This window comes from Stegodyphus dumicola, chromosome 11, assembly GCF_044657685.1.
Source record: "Stegodyphus dumicola isolate Sdum_Otavi_A_Nest chromosome 11, ASM4465768v1".
Classification (NCBI taxonomy): Eukaryota; Metazoa; Arthropoda; class Arachnida; order Araneae; family Eresidae; genus Stegodyphus; species Stegodyphus dumicola.
This window is the reverse complement of record NC_140778.1, coordinates 153465901-153486460: the sequence shown is the minus strand read 5'-3', so window position 1 is coordinate 153486460 and position 20560 is coordinate 153465901. Positions and strand designations below refer to the sequence as shown.

Below are 20560 nucleotides of genomic sequence, written 5' to 3'. Positions count from 1 at the left end.
CCCTTGCGATGAAGAAATCAATAATTGTAGATCTGTTTAGGGAGAAATGCGTGGGTTCTTCTGGTGCTATCAGTGAGTAATGATTTTGATTAATGAGATCAAAAAGTAAGTTGCCGTTTCTGTTTGCTCGTCCAGGATTCCAGCTAGGGTGCTTTGCATTATAGTCACCTCCTGCTATTGATTTGGGGTGTATAGTGATCAGGCTATTGAGTTCTGTAATGTTAAGGTGATTTGTGGGTGGTATGTAAATATTGGTAATTGCAAATGAGGTATTGTCAATTGTGATAATGACGTTGACGTTTTCAAAGCTGTTTGTGAGCACTGGCTTGTGGAAGTGTGAGATACTGCTTTTAACATACGTGAGGACCCCGCCGCCTCGTCCTGAGAGTCTATCACATCTGTAGGCAAAGTAATTTGGAAAGAGGACCGTCCTGGCTGGCTTGAGATGAGTTTCCTGCACTAAAATAACATCCGGCTCGAATTCTAATATGAGATCGCTTAATTCATCTTTTCTGGAGTAAAGTCCATTGGCATTCCAAGTGAGAATGCTGTAGTATCTGTTATTATTTGCTGCTGGAGAGTTAAATGTGACTAGTGATTTTTTCAATAATGTCCACTATTATTTCTATTTTGTCAAATATTGAAGTTTTTTGTTTGATTGTTTTTATTCCGTTTTTGATGTCATTCCATATGACTTTTAGCGATTGGAGACTGAAGAGGTCATCAGAGCTTTGCATTGTCTCTGAGGTTTCTGTCTGGGCTGCAGCAGCTGGTTCTGTGAGTGGCGGGAAATTTTCTGAATTGCTTGTCCAGGGGTTATTGGCAGGCGGCTGGCTTGGGATGAAATTGTCAGTTTTCCTTTTCGTCTTTGGTATAGCCGGGCAACCGGAAAAGGACGCAGGATGTGGTCCCCCGCAGTGACAGCACCTTGCAGGTTCTTCTGGTTTTAGTTTACATTCGCCGGACGTCGATCGATGTGGGCCCCCACATCTCACACACACCCATTCTCTTGTACATAATAATGAGTTGTGGAAGAACCCCTGGCACCTATAGCACTGTGGAGGTCCTGGTTTTCTTTTAAGTGCCTCTACGGTAACTCTGAGATAGCCAATGTAAGTGAGGTTGTAAATGGTTTTGTTTTGCTCGTTTCTTGGCAAATGCACTAGAAAGAGCGGCATTGGTTTGTTCTCACGTCTATTTCTAAGATTAGATATATAGGTAGCTCCATATCCTTGATTTCTTAATTCTTGTACTATGTACTGATGGTCCATAGTAACAGGAAGTCCTCGTATGACAATTTTTAAAACCTTTTCATCTTGAAGTTGGTAAGTGTGTGATTTTAACTTTTTCTCCTTAATGACTTCTCTCACATATCTGTGAGCATCTGCATCAGGGAGAGTCACATGCAATTTGGTGCCTTTTAATTGGCCTGTAATTGTTTTCCCTGTTTGAACACTAAGCTCAGCCAGGAATTTATCAGCTTGAGGGACATCATCTATAATAATTGGCGGGACTCTGATTTTTCTACTGTTCAAGGGCTCAGGGGCCGCCGGATTATGTGTACCCTCACTTTCATTATCCATTTTTTCCTCATTGTTGTTTATATTAATTTCGCTCATTTCTGTTTCTAGTCCACTGTATCTGTTAGCGGTTTTAATGGCAGGTTCAAGTTGTTCTGTGTCGGAGTTTGTAGAAGCCGAAGAACGGCGCCTATGTCTTTTACGTTGCTCCTTATATGGTTCTCCATGTAAGGCGTTCATTAAGTGGTCGACTTTTTGTTCTAATTCTTTAATTTTTTGGTCACGATATTCAATTTCAGTAATTGCTTGGTTTTCTTCTAATACACATGTTTTGTTTAAGATGCATATTAGGAAGTGTTTCAGTCTATGTGAAACATGATAAGTAATTGTTTCACTAGTTAATATGTCTTGAGCTAGTGCAGAGACTCTAGCGCATTCCTCAACAGTGGAGAGGATGTGTAATTGTTTTTCCAGATACGTGATGAACTGATCAGTTTCTACTTCATTTTGGAATAGCTTTTTTCTTTCTTCCGGATAAGCAATGATCTTTGAAATTGGTGAGCTAGGTGGTGAGTGCGACATTTTTTCTCTATTCTTTTCTGGGCTGATATCTGGTGGAATTGCAGCAGAATTCTTAAAATGATCTGTCATTGTGTATCATGTAATACTCAAAGAGAGTATCGACCGCAGGAACAGGAGAAAAAAAAACAAAAAATCGAAGAGCCACTTTGCCCGCACCGCGCCGGGTGTGCAATAGGCGGAATCTCCGATGAATACAACCAGTGCCTCTGTCAAGCGCCGACACGCAAGCTTGGAGGGTACTCTGGTTGCAGAACGACCAAAATTCTAAGAAATTTCTTGTTAATCACAAGAAATTATTTGCACAGAGTGATTCTGTGCGATAAGCAAATATGGCACAATTGCTTCGTCGATACCAAAGCTGCCACGTGTTAGTCCTAGTAACTCCACGAGACGAGCGAGGGGACGGAGCACCTTCACGCTCGGAAGTCAGGAGACGAATGTCTATTTCACGAAGAAAAGGATCTTCGACTTAAGTACCACCCTCAAAATGTATGACATCAGTATTCCCTGGGCCAAGCAAGCCAAATATCTCGGAGTCATTTTAGACCAAAAACTCACTTGGGCCCCACACATAACATTTGTTTTGAACAAGTTTCGGGGTACTAAAGCCTTACTCAACCCCCTAATTGCCCGAAACTCCGTTTTATCTATACAAAATAAACTTCATGTATATAGATCCATGCTGCGACCCATTATCACTTATGCCTGCCCAGTCTGGGGTTATGTGTGCAAAACCCACATGCTTAAAATTCAGCAAAGCCAAAATGTCTTGCTGAGGATCATATCTAACAGTCCCTGGTTCTTCAGGAACGAGGCTATACAGAACGAATTAAAGATTGAAAGTATTAGCATACATATAGCTAAAATAGCACAGAAATTCTTCAATAACATAGAAAAAATTAACAACAGTTCCATCCCAAGACTAAACTATGATTATAATAGCGAAGCTAACAAAAAAAGACCCGGAGCAGTTCTCCGGCACTTAATTTAATCTACGGTTTTATTTACTGATTCTTTGCATCTCAATAGCTGTTTTATGTTTACATTCCCTCACCATACCTAGGCAATTCTTAAAAGCACACGCACATGTGTCGCCATCTATCATACAGAATAGGAACCAATAATTCATCACACCGTCACCTGATATGTCAAATTTTTCCTATTTTTCTACGTAGTTCTGAACTCATTAAAATTAGACCAACTTATTTCAGTCCAGAATCCCTTTACTTTTTGTTACTGTATTGTATCTAGACAACTCTCTTTTTTCTTTTTATTTTATTAAATAAATTTACCCAAGATCTAAACGAAGCTTAAACTTTCAAATTTTCCCCCACCAATGCCTGTCGAGCAAGGAAATGCACTCTCTCTCCAGGACTCCCATTGGACCACGTGACCAGTAGCTCCTCCCACTCAACCATGGACCTGCCCTGCTACCCATTTCTTACTCATTTGAGCGCCGGACGTCGAAGCAGTGACAGTTACGCCTATCTCTCCTGACGAACGTTCTGACTTTACGATTCGTGTATACGCAAGGCTCAAGATTTTTAAATATCGTCAATTGCTTACCTTCCCTTATGCCATACATCAACAATAACTGACCTCTCCTGAGGAAAAATTATTCTTCCTCTTTTATCCGCTACTACATGTTATGCCAGGAAAGATATGCTTATCAGAAATGTATTATGCACAGGATGTGACTGTCCCAGCCTAGGAGCCTGCTGAAGTGCCCAGCACCTGAGCCTTCAATTGTCATTGCTTTCTACCGTCATGCGCCCTTTGGGCCTATGTGTCATGAGCCGGAAACATTGCGTAAAAACAGCAATATGCCGGCAATATCGATGATGATGTCTTTCTCTTATAATTGAAAACAAATTATATGGAATCAAAGTTAAAAACATAGGCAGCAAATAAATAACGCTGAAGAGAATATCTTACTTAATCTTTCGCTATTTGTATTCCAGCACAATACAGAGATTTGTTTTCCTTCAAGGTCAAGCATGTGTAAGTTCACTTAGTTATATCAATTAAATTACATCAAACATATGCATCAGTTAAATAACACTGAAGGAAATATGTCACTCACTCCATTCGATGTTTGCATCATAGTGTGGCCGAGAAATTGTTGTTTCCTCATGGTGAAGCATGTATCAGTTTACTTAGTTCGCAAAGCTTAACCCAGACTCTGCTTCAATACATAGAATTACGTTTGGGATGTAAAGAAAGTAACCAAAACATGTGAATGAAGTTGGATACGCGAATTTATTAACTAATCATTCAGGTACTCAGTATTGGTAAACATGACACTGAGTTTAAATATCTCACTACTATGTAAGTCTCATACACAAAATGAAGATTATGATAAAAAATGATTTAAAATGAGAAATTTTTCAATTTTAGACGTAAAATAGCAGTAAAATGAAAAATAAATGTAAAATTAAATCACAGTTATGTATGAAAACTACATAAATTCATTAAAAAAATAGTCAGTTATTTTATCTGGTTGTAAAGGGTTTTCCGCCAAAAACGTATTGGTTTGTATAATTCTGACACAACGGTTTAGCACAATTTGCCACTTCCCACTAGGTATAATAGCAAATTAACAAATCAAATCAAACTGTTGATGCAACGAATGTAAAAAAACGCCAAGAACTAACGACTGTCACCCATGGACCTTATAAGAATTAATGTATACGTATAGCAAATGTGTAACCTAAGAATCTTCTTTGTGTGTAGCAGAATGCGAGCGCCACCTAGTGATGAACTTCGCGAAAGCCACTGAAAACTTGGAACCGGAATTTCGTTCACTCTGGCAGGCCCTGAGTATAAGTTGGCCTTGGCTATACTTTCTCTAATTGTAACGTGGCTCGTTATTAACAGGAAGTGTATTTTATTAAAACGTAACGCTGTAACTAATAGTAACATATGATGGTATATTGTGGCGTGCTATACGCAAAGTTTTCTTCCCCCCCAAAAAATTACGATTGTTTTTAAATAATTATTCACAACATATAACTGTTAGAAGCATTTCCATTTATTTCATGCAATACAGATTTAATACAAATACATAATACAAAATTTCTTAAACGAAAGCAATCATCACGTAAAATTTTAAAGTTTTAAAATTCTTTTCATATGTTTCTTTCGCTCAGCTTTTGTATATAAACAAGCTTCTTAATATGTGTGTTAAGCTTCATGTTACGTTTTCGTCTTCCTGAAATAAAAATATCATATTTTTTTTAATCATTCTAGAGATAATCTCTGTTTTCTGCATAAATGATATTTTAACTTTTCATATATATATATATTAATTTAATGCAATTAAAATTTAAGAATGCATTCACGTATATATTTTATAAGAAATGCTAATTGCGTTACCTTTTTTACGAAATTTATTACTTTTTAGCTCCCATATTCGTTATCTTTGATCCAGAAACATTTGAATGCAGTCTGTATTAGCTTCAAAACTTTAAAGCGCAAATCTCATTTTAATTAGTGTGATGCTGTGCAGGAATTTCTGTCTACCTGGTTGAGTGTTATGTGGTTGCACTTGAAGAAGTAGAGATTCATGTCGAATCCATAGATATATGTAATTAATAGAGGTAATACTTTTTGTTTTAGGGAATATGGTTTTATTTTTTAAAATATGCTGTCAATGATATTGAAATTAGCAGTCTCAAAATTGTTTTTTCCCTTCGTCCCAAACTAGTTGCTACTCTTCGGTCGAAAGTTTTGTCTCAAATTGGATGCTCCATTTCAAGTAGGTGAAGTCATAAATAACTTTCGATGCAGTTTAGTAGATGGACATCAGTAAAATTATAAGGTGTACTACAAGGAATGTAATGCTTGCATACTAGGTTTTCATTCTCAGCTCTTACTTTCCACAAACGTAAGCACTTATTTTGGGACAATTTTAGCCACGCAAATTTAGAGGGTTCGCACGCTCTTAAGCCACACCCCCAAGGTTCTTTAATATACTAAGGTTAGGCCAGGAACGGAAAAAGCGTGCCATTGGTTGCTGGTAGTGACGTCACCCGGGAGACAAGACGCATCGGCCGACGCGTCTGCTACATGATTTTGGTAATGGAAAAAATGTAAACTAAAGCAAAATGATCATTTTATATGTGGTAGATACACCGGAAATACCGGGTATATACTTTCCGATTAAGCATTTTGTTAAAGAAAATGTTTATTTTATGCACAGAATTCGTACGAATGGTGAAAATAATTGTAAACATTAAATTCTTTTCGTAAAGGATAGCATTAGAAAATGAAAAACGATATTTAAGTTAATTAAGGGAAATAAATATTGTAAAACAAGGTATTTTTCAATATATTTTCGTAGTATTGTTTGCACTAAATAAATCTTGTTGAACAGAACACATGATGGCATACCTGCTAAGACCATGGTAAAAACATAATCAAAAAGTATTATTCTATTTATTTTCATTGCTCATGCACTTTTTTTAATACAAATGAACTTTGACATTCCATGAGAAATATATGATCGTGATTTTCAGTTTAAATTACATATCTCAAGCAAAAATATATATAAAAAGATTTGACTTAAGAAATTCATATTTAAATACCATAAAATTCTACAAATTTCTTAATATCCGTCATTATACTTTTAAATAGTATACTTATCACATTCTTGTTAAAGTGAAAAGTCACTTCATACTGATTCACTTCAGATTTTAGCAGAAGTACGTATATTTTCAGTATAATCTAAAAGTACTCTTATAATCCCTTACACTCCCAAGATTTCTACATAACATTTATCCTGACGTGATTATTTGCTATAATAAATAATCTTTGATATTTGCATCCTATTCTTCCTTCCATACATTAAAAATGGAACAATTAAAATACATTTTCTTACACATATACGCACAATAATAATAATAATAAACTTGCCCTACATCTTAGTTTCGGCCCACCAGCGGCCGAGCGGTAAAGTCGCTGAACACTGGTAGTTCGGTCCGAATCCCGCGAACGGGCTGGCTGCATGGGTGTTTTCGTGGTTTTCCTCATGTGTAACGTGTATACGAGCCAGTTTCCCTGAGAAAGTCCTCCACGAAGGCATCACAATTATTACGCAGATAGCCCTAGTGCGCTTTGCCATAATTAAATAAACCACCACATCTTAATTTCAATTCAACCTATACACAAATTAAATATTTTTAATTACTAATGTTTTTTTATCATGTTGTTTCTTAAAATACTTTTGTTATACTCGAAATATGTGTTTAATATTGAATTATTTTTCTTTCTCTTATAATTAAGAACAAGTTATATGAAATCAAAATTAAAACATATGCAGCAGTTAAATAACACTGAACAGAATATCTTACTTACTCTTTCGCTATTTGTATTCTAGCATTATACACAGATTTGTTTTCCTTCAGGTTCAAGCATGTGTAAGTTATATCAATTAAATTACATCACACATACCTGTATGCATCAGTTAAAGAACACTGAAGGAAATATGTCACTCACTCATTCGATGTTTGCATCTTAGTGTGGTCGAGAAATTGTTCTTTCCTCACGGTGAGGCATGTATCAGTTTACTTAGTTCGCAAAGCTTAACCCAGACTCTGCTTCAATACATAGAATTACGTTTGGGATGTAAAGAAAGTAACCAAAACATGTGAATGAAGTTGGATACGCGAATTTATTAACTAATCATTCAGGTACTCAGTATTGGTAAACATGACACTGAGTTTAAATATCTCACTACGATGTAAGTCTCATACACAAAATGAAGATTATGATAAAAAATGATTTAAAATGAGAAATTTTTCAATTTAAATGTAAAATAGCAGTAAAATGATAAATAAATGTAAAATTACATCACAGTTATGCATGAAAACTACATAAATTCATTAAAAAAATAGTTATTTTATCTGGTTGTAAAGAGTGTTTTCCGCCAAAAAACGTATTAACGTGTATAATTCTGACACAACGCTATAGCACAATTTGCCACTTCCGCCTAGGTATAATAGCAAATTAACAACACAAATCAAATCAAACCGTTGATGCAACGAAAGTAAACAAACGCCAAGAACTAACGCTGTCACCCACATGACGTCATGCGTATGTGGCATAACTTTCTCCCTGCACTGCGCATCGCTCTTGGGCCCCCCCTGGCCACACCCCATTTTGTAAGGACTATACCGCCCGCATATTTCACAAGTGCACATCAGCGCAGCCACTGAGGGAGGGGTTTCGAAAATGGACCATTGAGCTGCTATTGCTCTTGTGACGCTAAATCTTCATGCATGTAAGCGTGTGTTGTTTACGTTTTAATTTACATTTGTTTCCCAGTTATAAATATATGGCGTAATAGTAGAAATCTTGTAGTGCTTTCATTTTCTGAGTTTAATTAATTGCTGACATTTCACTTACGCGATTTTTATTACGCATTAATATTTGGATTGATGTTCACGGCATATTATGTGGCTTAAGATAATTCAAGTGTATATTTTTTTAATTGAGATGAGAATGACTGAAAGTGATTACTATGAATCTAGTGTTTTCTTAATTCAGTGTATGCATTCTTTTGATTTTTAAAGTGTGAGATTCAGAATACATATGATCTGATTATATTCATTGTTAAAATTAAAGTTATATGTGAATAAATTGAATATACTCGTTGTAAATAAGATAAATTCACTCTGCTTGATGAGTATTTCTTGTGTAGACAGTACATGTATAGCAGCTATTAAATGTGAACACACTAAATGTATACGAATGCAAATTAGTAAATTTCACTTTGAATAAAATTCTACATTGGTTAATATTATAGACATTTTTTTCCATATAGACTGCAATAAAAAGTGCTGACTTCTATTTACATATATAATTGGTGTAAATATTTTTCTGATACGCATAGTTTTATGTAAACATTGCATTTGCGCTCAGGTGTTTATCATATATTTCTTTCTTTATCTTATTTACCACTTATTAAGTAATATCGATATTTTTGCGAAGTATCCAACGTGTCTTTGTATTCTTCATAATTGCCTATATATGATCTAACTTTGCAATGAAAAGTTTCAGAAGCAGTCGACGATGCTTTAATCATTTTTTACAGAAAATTGCCTGGCAGAGTATTTTCAGCCATCTTGCTTAAATCTTAAAGCACATGAAAGGTCAGGTGACATGACAGAAATATTACTGTATGCTCATTAGTCCATCCTAGAAGCCACTCCCTCGGTGGCTACACAGATGTGCACTTGGGAAATATGCATACCGCCCATATTTCAGAAAGATTGTGTTTCTGTGATTATGGCAAAGCATCGAGGGCTGTCTGCCTAAAGTGATGGATGCCATTGTGGAAGAAATTCTAAGGGGAACTCGTATAGAAATACAGATAATTGAATTTACATTTAATGAGCCTGAAGATTTTAAGCGATTACTGATGGAAGAATCCCTACAAAATGGGGCGTGGCTTAAGGGTGTGCCAAAGCCGGATTTTTGAAACTAATTTGGTATTGATTTAAGGAGGGAATGCTTGGTAAATAAAGTTGTTGTTGATTGATAACGTAGCACCCTGAAATTTCTGGAAAATGTGCAAACAAAATCATAAAATCTTCAGTATCAATAATCAGTACTCAAATGTAGCAATTAATTTGGGACAGAGGGATTATATGATTCATTGTGATTAATGTCATACATGTTATTAATATATGCTGTAAAAAATTGCAGCCATAGAAGAATGGTGCGCTAAGTGGAGAATTGCGATTAACGGACAAAAATCCCAATTGATAATCATCGGTAAAAAACATTCCAGAATCCCATTGGACAGAAAAATTAATATCTTTAATGAAGAAGTGCCACTTGTTAAAAAGGCTACTTATCTTGGAATAGTTTTGAATCACTATTCCGAATGCGAAGGCCGAATGACTAGCATCATAAAACGTATGCAGAGAAATGTTTTGTCTACTTGGATCAATTGAAAAACACCGTGATACGGTCACTTCCTTCAGCAGATGAAGTTCTGAAAACCAGCTCATAAATTCTTCTTTTATAGTAGCGTTGACTTCAGAGTCCCAAGGTACGTTTTCTTTCCACATCTTTTGCAATAACAATTTGGGTTTGAGCAAAACAGGACATAATAAACCAACTGGATCGAACACCTTATGAGTGACAGAAAGAATTATTCTTTTGGGCAAAGTTTCAAATTTATAGCTGTCTAACCAGTCCAGATTTATCATCAGCATATCCTTTTTTCTATCCCATAAAAGTCCTAATACAGAAGTAAACGGTTGAGAACCATTATCATTAATGTACTGCCAGCCTTTCAAATTGAATTTTCCTTCACTCAGTATGGCTTGAGATGTCTCAATGATGGGTAATATATTACATGTATCATTTAAGCTCGTTACTAAATTATCACCATAGAAACTCGAAAGAAGAATCTTAACATAATCTTGATTATATCTGGCATCATTCAAATATTTTCCCAAATGATAATCTAAGACTGCTCCCAAAAGAAAAGCGCTGCTCTTTACACCAAAGGCCAATCTGTTGTTTTGCATTACCTTAATTTCTTTACATTCTCTATCATTCCACCAGAAGAATCTCAAATAGTTTCGTTCTTCCGGCCGAACGCTCACTTGCAAAAAGGCCTTTTCAATATCCGCAATAACGCCATATTTAAATTCTCTAAATCTCAGAAGGAGAATGAGTTCTTGGAATGAGTTCCAATAAATTGGAACCGGATTCTAGACACTGGTTCAAAGATGGAGATCCAATTTGCCTAGTAGACGCATCGAACACTGCACGTACTTTGGTAGTACCATGTTCCTTGACTACAAGTCGGTGAGGAAGAAAGTGCTGGTGTGAAACATGCACATCTGTGACATCATCTATTATTCTCAATTCAGTCAAAGTCAGCTTAAAGACATCATCATAGGTATCAAATAATTTTTCTGAATTCAGCTTTTTTGTTGAGACTTCAAGTCTTCTTATCGCTATATCTTTGCTGGTTGGGAGAGGCAAATGATCGTCTTTCCACGGTAAGGCAACTTCGTACCGCCCATCATCATTGATTCGTAGAGTCTTTTGAAAATATTTTTTCGTAAGAAATTCCTTTTCCTTTCGTGATTTTACTTCGAGTGGATCAGATATTCCTAAGATGTCTAAGGAAAAAAGGTCAGAAATATTGGTATCTTTCACAAACATTGTTACAATCGTCATCGCCGTATCTTCCCTTTCAGCATTCACTGAGGTTTTACCAATCAATGTCCAGCCCAGGTAAGTTTCTATGGCTACAATACCACTAGAAAGTACTATTTTTCTGTCCGTGAAAAGTCGACCAGCAACATCTGCACCAATTAAAAGATCAATAGGCCCTGATGAATCTTCAAGTGTCATAAAATGATATATTCATGGACTGGAGCTCTTTAATCCATGGCCCATTTAAGGCAGAAGGTGCAGCATCACAAATTGTATCTTGCTCATAAATATCAAAAGTACAAGTAAAATTATCGTCTAAACTCTTTAGCTTTATTTTGTAGACATTATGCCCATTTTTAGGTTTTCGTTTTCCTCCAAAAACGGCGTGTCTCAAAAATCTCTTGTCTAGAAGATATTAGGCTCAGAGTAGAAATTAAATCCTTCCTTAAATACGATTTTTGCGATCCTGTGTCATATAAAGCTCGAAAACAAAATGTACAATTATTTCCAATTATTTTAACTCTAAGGGTTTGCAAAAGTACTTGTGGTGTGTTGCTAATACTAGAAAGATTTACAGAATTTTCTTCCTTGCTAGTTTCTTTTTCACTGCTGTTTAACATAGGCTTCTTAACATTTGTTTTATTTTTAAGCAATTCTAAACACATAATTACGCTGTGATTTTTATGGCAAATTGCATATTTAATAGAACTCCTGCATTTATTTGTACAATGCCCAGCCTTTAAACAGCGAAAGCAGTGCCCTTTATCTTTTAAGAGTTTTTGCCTCTCCGAAAATGGCATTTTTTTTAGCCTTAAAACAATTAAATGAATCATGTTTTCCGCAGCAAAGCACGCACTTCTTAGCTGGAGAATCAGTACTTGCTGTCTTGCTGCAAACTTGCTGTCGTTGATGGTCGATCGTGAACAGTTTTAATAGATTTAATCCCACAGGTCACTTCGTTCTTCAAACCAAAACCAGCCATAGCTAAACTTATGCGTTCTTCGGATTCTACTTCTGATTTAAAAAAAATTTAATAAACTGTCCAGTCTACATTTTGGGTCTGGACCACGGTCAACTTATTTGATAGGCTCTTAAAAAATCCTCAGGCAAACAAGATTCAACTAAAGGATAAAGTAATGCTGCACTTTTATCTGTAGTGACGTCAAGGGTTTCCAGAGCCCAAATTTGTTGTTCAAAATTATCATATAATGTACATAAGTTACTACAGGAATTACTAGAATTTGCATTTCTCAGGACCAATTTCAACAATTCTCTCACATAAACTTCCACTTGCAAGTCATTTCGACCAAAACGAGCCTTCAGACATTCTATGGCCTTGGGATAATTAGCAGATGTAGGGGGAAAACTTTCTATAACCTCTCTTGCACGCGAACCCTCAACAGTCGCTTGTAATAAATATTGAAATTTATCACTATCATAAATCGTAGTATCTTTGTTAATGTTTTCAAACTGACTCCAAAAAAAAATAACCATTCCTTAATTTCACTATCAAATTTTCGTAATTCAGGCTTTGGAAGTTTAAATGTACGTTTACATACATTCTCATTAACAGATTCATTCAAAATTAAATTTGAAGTACTTACATTTTGTAGAATATCTTTCACTTTAGTTTCGATTCTAACGGCCTTGTCACGATAATCTTCAATAACATCGAATTCTGCTTCAATTTCGTTTCCGGACAGTGTGCTAAGATAACGTACATGCGTATCTTCCAAACGTTGAACTTTCGAAACAAAAACATTAAGCTCCGACTGCAATTCAGAAGAATTTATCTCACTTTTCTTTAAAATTTCTTCTAAAACATTGAAGGATTTTGTAAAAGCAGCTCTGTGAATCTTCTTTTCAAGTTTAAAAACAGTTATGTGATACAAACGCCATAGGTTTTAGTGCTAAAGTAAACCAGATCGTCCCTACTCTTTCTTGCCGACATGTCTGTGACGCGCGCCCCGCCCACTGGGTTAGTCTATCTTTTATAAGGTCCATGATAATGTGCATGCGAAATTAGAGTAGTAATAAAGAAGCTTTCAGTGCATACTAAACCTGAAGAAATATTAGAAGAACTCCAACAAATAAAAATTCCAGTTAAAACGGTTAGACAGATAACCAAAAAGATTGACAATGAAACTGTCAAATTGCCAACTTTTCTTGTAGAAGTCCCACGGACTGTTGAAGGAAAAACGATATCTCAGGTAACACATATCTTGGACCTTGCGGTAAAAATTACCTCTTTCCAACCAACCCCAGGGCACAAACAGTGCCATAACTGTCAGAGATATGGACATAGTCGCTCCCACTGCAAACATAAGCCAAGATGCTTAAAGTGCGGATTAAACCATATCACCACTAGCTGTACAAAAGATAGAAATCTCCCAGGAATGTGTTGCCTTTGTGGGGGTTTCGAAATGCACCCTGACAATATTAAACGTAAGATTGCTGAAAAAGAAAATCAAAGAGATGCCTGGAGAAAGACAAGAACAAATCATCCAGAAAACAATTTGGAGAACTTCCCCCCATTACCGAGTAGGAGAAACACTAACGAAAATGTTAATGAAACCAGTCCCTCATCAGCCAACCAGAATGAAGCTCACGAAAGAGAACAATCAGGCTCCGTCTCGGATTTCCTGAAATGGATAAAAAATCTATTTATTTAAGGCAAAGCGCTATTTGAACGCTTTTTTAAAGCCAAATCAATAATGGAAAAGGTCCAAATAGGGTGGGAAGCCTTTGAACTTTCAGCAAATTTAAATTATGAATGTTAATATTGTAAATAACTATGCAAGCATCCAACTTACTGCCTCCAGCAGTTTAAATTTCGCCTTCTTTAATGCCAACGGAGTTCGCGGCAAGAACACTGAGATCATACACTTTCTTGATTGCCATGACATTGATATTTTCTTAATTAACGAGACACATTTTCGAGATAGTGATAAATTTAACATCCAAGGTTATAGAACCTTTAGAAAAGACAGAGAAAATAACAGGGGCGGTGGCACCCTGATTCTCATCAGAAGATACTTGAAGGCCACCTATTTTAATCTCCCAAGTTCTAGTAATATTGAAACTACTGCCATCATAGCTCACTCTCGCACTAATGAACATATTGTGATTATTTCTGCTTATAATCCCCCGGGACATAATATCAGCAACAGTGACATGAGCATCTTTAGCGGCATTATGCTTAACACTATACTAGCCGGAGACTTAAACGCGAAGCATCACTCTTGGAACTCTCCACGTGCAAATGCAAACGGGAACTTCCTTCATAATTATGCCCTTACAAATGATTTAAGTATCTTTGGACCAACGGATCCCACCAGATACAGCCATATTGGCAGTGCTGAAGTTCTTGATATTGTTATCACAAAAAATATTGCACAAATCCCCTTCCTACAAGTTTCACACCAGCTAACTTCCGATCATCTGCCTGTCAGGTTTACTTATTACGGCTTTGAAAAAGAAAAAAATATTCCACTTAGAAGAATCACAAACTGGGATAAATTCATTCATTCTATGGAAAAACTACCAGCGCATCCTGCTTTAGCCGATATTACTGACATTGAGTATCAAATCACTAAGTTCAATAATTGTATAAAAAGTGCTTTTGACAAATCTACTAAATATGAAGAATATAAAAAAGAAAAACTTCCGGATAACATTATTGACAAAATTAAGGACAAAAATCGCACCGCTAAAATTTGGCGCCGATCCTAATATCAAAAAGCTGCTGATCCTAATATCAAACGAATTCTTAACAGAAAAAATAGGAATATTAAAAATCTTCTAAGTGAATACAGATCGGATAGTTGGAATAATTTATTAGACTCAATGGACTTCAACCCTGATACAGTGTGGCGTATTGGGAAAGCGCTCAGAAAGACTCATAGCGACAACATTGGACCGTTGCACACCGATACTGGAATTGCATATTCTGAAAAAGATACGGCAGAAGTTCTTGCAACATATCTTGAAAAAACCTTCTCGACAAATAACTCACAAGATGAAGATACAGAAGAAGAAGTTTTTAATTTCATTATTCACCTTCCTGATAGAACAGATGAACAGCATATTGGTTACACCTCGCCCATTGAAATTCAAAACATTATAAAAAATCTAAAAAATAGAAAGGCCCCCGGCTACGACGGGATAACAAATAAAGTGCTCAAAATTCTCCCCACGAGATATATTGTCCTAATTACCAACATAATTAATGCCTGCATAAAGCTTAACTATTTTCCGCAGCAATGGAAAATGGCACATATCATTACTTTTGTTAAACCCGACAAAGATCCAAAAAATGTTAACTCTTATCGCCCAATTAGCCTGCTTCCAAGCCTTAGCAAAGTTTTTGAGCGAGTTCTACAGAAACGGCTGACCAGACACTTGGAAGATAGAGGGATAATTCAAAATGAACAGTTTGGTTTTCGCCCACAGCATAGCACAGTACATCAACTTCTCAATGTTACTGAATTTATTGCCGATTCTTTTTCCAAAAAGAATACTATTGCAAGCTGTTTCCTAGATTTAGAAAAGGCATTTGACAAGGTGTGGCATGAGGGACTCCTCTTTAAGCTACACCTTGCTCATCTGCCTATAAATTTTATCAAACTAATGCAAAGTTATCTAAAAAATCGCAATTTTCATGTCAAAATTAATAATACTTTATCCTCAAGAAAAAGAATCAAAAGCGGCGTCGCCCAGGGAAGTGTTTTGCGGCCAATTCTCTTTAATATCTTTACTAATGATATGCCAATCCCACTAAATTCAAAACTTGTGAAATATGCAGATGACACCGCTATTTTTCCAAAATCTTTAAAACCACAATTTGCTGTAGACAAATTAGAAGAAGCAGTTAGCATCATCGCACATTACCTCAAATCTTTGAAACTTAAAGTCAATCCGGCTAAATGTCAAATTCTGCTCTTTAGAAGGTATAGAAAATTTACTCCAGTAAACGTAAATATAAAGATAGAAGATCAGCCACTCTCCGTCGTCAATAGTACTAAATACCTGGGTGTCATTTTCGATTCACAACTCCTCTTACATGCATATGCCTTATGGAAAGCTACAGCCGCAAAAATGGCTCTGTACCCTCTCATCAAAAGAGACTCAAAATTAAACATTCAATTAAAGAAAAGAGTTTACATGATGCTGATTGGACCGACACTACTTTACGCAATTCCCATATGGACTACAGTGTTCAAAACGTACAGACACAAATTACAAGTCTTTCAAAACAAGATTCTAAGAGAAATAGTTAATTCTCCTTGGTTCGTTAGAAGTTTGCAGATACACAAAGAATTAAAAATCAGACCAATTGCAAATTATTTCAACCTGCCACAACTTTTATAGTAAAATTGAACAGTCTCAATATGATCATATTAAGGAACTAATCAATTATGATCCAACACTTGAAAATGCTGCTAAGCGTCCTAGGAGCCTTTTTCATAATCCAAGATGGTGAAACTTGTAAATAGCTGTACATACTGTAAATATTTCTCCACTAGAGACTTTTGTGTTTTTTTTTTCAACTTATTTAGGACTTAAAAAAGCTCAGTGGATTACTACTTTGTATCATTATTTTCATTATTTTAAGAATTTTATATATTATTAGTGTTCCTATAAAGAGACTTTGTTAGAACTATTGAACTTTGGACTTATAAACTCTTTCAGGACACACAAACTGAATTAATTATGTGTGTTTCACCATCCCGCCTTCTAAACTATGACTTATGCTGAAATATTGTGTCTTTTAAAATTACAAGTGTTTCTTAAAAAGTGTGTTTATTCCAGAACTTCGTACAGTGTGAACTATTTGTGAATACTGTTAATTTATATGACTTTAACATTTCTCATACGAGAACTCTTGAAATTGACTGTTGACTTATCTGAGACACTCCCACCAGTATAATTACGATCCATTTCATTCCGAACCTGTTTCAGAACCATACTTAATTTAAATTACTTAATGTTTATTTTTTCAAATGCTTTATTAGGCAAACCTTTCAGTTAGTTATATCTTTTGTCACAGCTCAAACCGCTCCCAGATGCTTTTTCACTCTGCATACCTTTGTGTTTGCTTCAGCTTCTCCTAATGGGCGCGGCGTTACACGCCCATTTTTCAATTACATATACCAACACCTAAGGGTTTTTTTTCCAAAAGCGGTGGTTAAAGCAGCAGAGGCTGCTAATTGCCTCCTAACCATTCAAAAGACAAAAACAGATGCAATGCGAAAACAGAAGAGGCAGCTTGTCCGACGCCTGTCGGAGAATTGAGAAGCTCCGCCAGCGAGTTAAAGTGTGAAGAATTTTTAGCCGTCGAGTGCTTGCGAGTGCCATCTTCGTTAACGTCTCTGATAGTGTCACTACCCTCGGATATCTCGTAACAGTTTTCTATATTTATTAATTAAATATTGTATCTGTGGCTGGTGTTGTAAATAAAAAAGTGATGTATCACCAATACCAGTGTTACTTCCCTTACAACTGGAGCATCCACGAAGTCACAATATTTAGAAATTGATAATTTATATAACATCAGAGATCACATTAGCTGAATTATCCGTTACATTAATTAAATTATTACTTAATTATATCTGGATTTTATTTATCATCATTTGATTGGAAAAAAAAAAAAACTTTAGTTTCCTCTTCTGTTTTTATATGTTTGTAAAAAATGAATATCGTCGGCAACGCTTACTATCGACAATATAGAGAGAATACTTAGTTCAACGCACGCGAGTTGCAGAAGCAATCTTTTATTGTTTGAATTCACGCCCTAAACTTAAGGGGTATTGGAACCCCAAAATCTTCAAAAAATTTTTATTTCGGATTTTTGCATTTTCAAATTCTCCACACTTTTATCTTTCTAAAGATACCATTCTTTAATCTCTGTGAAAATTAGAACTATAAAAAAATCTAGTTTTAATTTGTCATCTACTGCTTTGATCAACGAGGATTTTTACATAAAAACGCGTTTTCCTCCAAACGTGATTTTTTTTTATGCTCGATGTACCTTTTCTCAGAAACTACTGCTCACAGATATCTAAACTTTTTATAGCTTATTTATTAGGTTTCCTAATATTTACTGAAATGAGCTTTTTGTAGTAAACTTAGAACAAAATTTTTTTAAAAATTTTTGTGTGAGAAAAGTGCTAAATTTTACTATACCTAACAAAATATTCTGTAATTTACTCTAAAATTAAAAATGCTTCAAAAGCTCATTTCAATATAACCAGATAGGTATACTTTAATTACAGAAAATACTTCAAGCTTGTATCTACAGCAGATTTTGAGAAAAGATACATCGAAAAGGGCCAATTTAACATTGTCGGTATAGGGGTTTCTGATACCCCTTAAAGACTATTTTATGTAACTATATTTTCTGTTTTGATCGTTTTCTGTATGTTAATGATAGCTGTTAATAAAATGTTATTTAAAATTCACTCCTGATTCTTAAGGATTAATACAAGAAAGTGGCGCCCAACTCACGGCAGTAGTACAGAGTTGCAGGACGCGTCGAATTTAGTTTTGTTTCAAAACACTTCATATAGATGTTGTGATAACCATTTTGTTGTCTAACAAGAAAAGAATAGATCTTCTTACACCAGAAGTGCATTGATTATTTGTAGTATTATAATTTTAAATAATACTGTCCCTGTTGCAATCCAAGCAGATTAATTTGAAAATAAGCCCCTCATGCCAAATGTGGTCGAAGGCTTTTGCCACGTCTAGCATGAGTAAGGCGACATTTTGGTGATTTCGAAGAGCCGATCCAATGCATTCGTTCAGACGGACAAGTTGCTTGGTAGTAGGCAGTGATTTTCTAAACCCGAACTGTACGGGCGGCAGTTTAGCCAAGTAGGGATTCATTCTTCTTGATATAATTCTCTCGTGGATTTTTCCTAAACCTGGCAACAGGCTAATTGGTCTAAAGCCCTCGGGTTTGGTAATGTCTTTACCTGGTTTAGGTAGTAATATGACTTTAGCAACTTTCCCTTTTCTGGGAACGTAGTTGTTCATGATGCACACATTTAGGATACTGGTGTATTTCGTAACAATACATAAAGGTAGATATTTGATCGCGATACTCGTAATAGCGTCATAACCTGGCGCTTTTCTATTTTTTAATTTCTTTATAATATCCTTCGCCAGAAGTAGTGAAACCAGGTTTACTTCTTGGACTGGGACTATGAATCCAGTCGTGTATGAAGTATCTCATATTATAAGAAAATGTGAGGTTGCAGGGGTCCATGTTTGGCATGAACTGTTTTTCAAGATGCTCTGCCATTATATTGACTTTGTCCTTATTTGACACAGCTATTTTATTTTCTCCGTAAATGGGCTTATTCACGGTAGGCCTCGTTTTCAGATTTCTGACAAACGACCAAAAAGCATTCTTTGGCTCGTTAAAGCTGGCAACTTTGTCATTCCATTTTTCATCTCTAAACTTATAAATGTTACCTTCCATAATTCTGTTAAGCTTATTGAGTTCTCTTTTGATATTTGAGTCCCAGGGAATGTACCACCTGTTTCTGAGCTTATTTCTCTCTTTGATCTGATCACGTATATACCTTGGGAGCCTTTCTGCATTCTTATTAGTCGGGAATTTTTTCTTCGTACTATTCGGTTTTGAGGGCCGTAAAAAAATTGCAGCGAAAATGTATGCGCAAAAGCGCCAAATCTAGCAAACGCGTCCATTTAACAGCGCTCCAAATCTAGCGTACGTGTTATTTCAGATTGCGTAAGTTTATATAGTTCTATATTTGAGACGCCATTGACATACTAGTTTAATTTTTAAATCCTTTTTTGATATCCTATGGATTTAACAATTTGGGAATTGTCCATGACGAAAAGTCGGCAATAGAATTTTGGGTAAAGTGCAGAATCACCCACTGCTTGACGGGTTTTTAAGAATTGCACATATTCGGTACCCATGTGCACATCGACCTATTTTCACTTAAAAAAAATCCTAGAATCGCACAAAAATGGCACTGCGCACACCCTTGACTTTATCTAGGTACACATCGACCTATTTTCATTTAAAAAGTAAAAGAAAATTGACAAATATTCAATTGTTTTTACCCTTATAAAAAGCGGCAAACAAATCAGTGAGCGATTCTGCACTTTACCGAGAATATTTAAAAAAAAAAAAAAAAAAAAAAAGGCATCGTTCATTATAGAAAATTACGTTTGAACAACCAACGAGATGAAATTATGCTTTAGCGATAAGTCGGTAGCGAAATAGCAATGCAGGCATTCAT

At 35.7% G+C, this 20560-nt stretch overlaps 1 protein-coding gene across 1 annotated transcript in view; it reads left to right on the top strand.

Annotated features, from left to right (window-relative positions):
• The window catches only part of LOC146994443 (uncharacterized), a 103536-nt gene that overhangs the window by 20955 nt on the left and 62021 nt on the right, over positions 1 to 20560 (top strand). The window lies entirely within an intron of this gene.